This window comes from Lissotriton vulgaris, chromosome 1_1 (assembly GCF_964263255.1).
Source record: "Lissotriton vulgaris chromosome 1_1, aLisVul1.2, whole genome shotgun sequence".
In the NCBI taxonomy this organism is placed as follows: domain Eukaryota; kingdom Metazoa; phylum Chordata; class Amphibia; order Caudata; family Salamandridae; genus Lissotriton; species Lissotriton vulgaris.
In genome coordinates this window covers 1,327,587,070-1,327,588,948 of record NC_141685.1, presented here as the reverse complement: position 1 = coordinate 1,327,588,948, position 1,879 = coordinate 1,327,587,070, and positions in this window count along the sequence as shown.

The following is a 1,879-nucleotide window of genomic DNA, read 5'->3' as shown; positions in this document are numbered from 1 at the left end:
AAGTTGATGAAAGAGCTCTGTAATGTTGTCTTTGAAAGTTTTGTTTGCTGGCTTGTCTCCATGTTCACTTGGATCATTGGAAAAGTCATTGAAATTGATAAAGTCGCCAGATGCAGTTCTGTCAATTGTTTGGATGGCATCAGGATTGTTATTAATCTTTGCAGTTGCTTCTTCCTTTTTCATATTAGAATAGTCTGAGGCTACATCATTGTAGACAGGTGTTTCTTGACAAACTATTGCAATTTGTGTTTCAAGAGGCACAAGTTCCATGGCTTTGTTGCATAGTCCTTTTTTATTCACTGCAGGTTTATCAAATGTGATTAGTCTCTCAGTTTGAACCTCTTGAATTGTAGCAAGGTTTGGCCTTCTGCTACTTCTTGGGAGTCCACTGGGCCTACTACTTATTATTGGCCACATGGTTGTGGTTTTACCAGGTCGATTGATACAACTCGGTTCTCCTTTTTACCAGCAAGGAGCGGTAGTACGACTGATCTTGTTCCGCTGATAGCTAAGACAGGTACTGCTTTTCTGTAAGAAGGCCCAAATTCCTTCTTCACCGCGATCTTTTCTCTGACCAGATCCCCAATCTTTGGAATCCAGACAGGTCTTGCTGGGACAGGTGGTTTCTCTTCAGTGGCCGTTGGCTTTAGCTTTCTGTTACTTAGACTTCTTCTTGTTTCATTCAAGTCCTGTAAAACAGCCAAACGATCTTTGATATCAAAAGCTTTTTGTTCCACCACTGAAGTCTGACAATCGAGATCTTCGATTATCATTCTTGTACCAAACAAAAGTTCATACGGAGTGATTCCACCCAGAGAATTCCTTGGCAGATTGTTAAGACTACATTGGACACTTATTAGATGTTTGACCCACCCATCACCCGAACCTAATACCCTCGCTGTTATATATTGCTTTATGTCACTTTTTTTCTCTCCACTACCGCATTTCCGTCTGGATGGAATGGACTAGAGTACCGCAATGCAATGCCCATGCTGCCCATGGCCTCCTTGTAAGCTCGAGAGCTATACGCAGGACCCTGGTCAGAATGTAGCATGCCAATTGCGTATATGCCGATAAAGACTCACATAACAGTTCTGGCGTCAGCCGAGCACTGGGGTCACATCCAAATGAATCTCGTCTTAATATTTATGGGATCGCATTAGTCCGGTCGGACGCCTGCGTGTAGATAGTCTAATGCTGTCTAACAGGGGTGTCTGGGCTGGTCTTACTGTGATAGAGTCAGATATCTGGTCCGGTTCATAACTGCGATCTCTATTGCAGTCCTGACACTCCATTGCAAAGTTATAAACTTGCACGCTCATTCCTGGCCACCAGTATCGTGATTGCAATTCTATTAGAGATTTCAGGATCCCTTGGTGCCTCAGATCCCAATCCCATGTGTGCTTCTTGAATCAAGAAGACCCTCCGGTTCGTGTTTGGAATTGCTCTATCCCCCACTCCAGGGATTTCAGCAAAAGGAACGGAGTTCGCATCAATTATGTATGTATTTCCGACTGGATAGTTTAGAGGTAACGCTGCATAATTGCCTTCCATTGAGGCTCTTACTGCTAGTAGCGTTTCTCCATCTATTTGTTTTTTAAAACACTTTTTTGTAGCTACGGAAGCCGGTTGACCAGCTGCCACCGTGGCTCTGTTAGCCAATGAATTCCCTGTAACGTGAACGCCATCACGTTAAAGACTCTGCGTATGTATCACATGAGTTTTTTGTAGTTCTTTCTGTAAAAGAACTACCTGTTCCCATAGCTTTTTATGTTTTATTGTGCCACCTCTTTCATCTTTGTAACCATTTTTAATCCAGGTCTGCATGGAATTATTATAAGATTTGACGCAGTAAAGCGAGTCGCACACTATTAGTGTG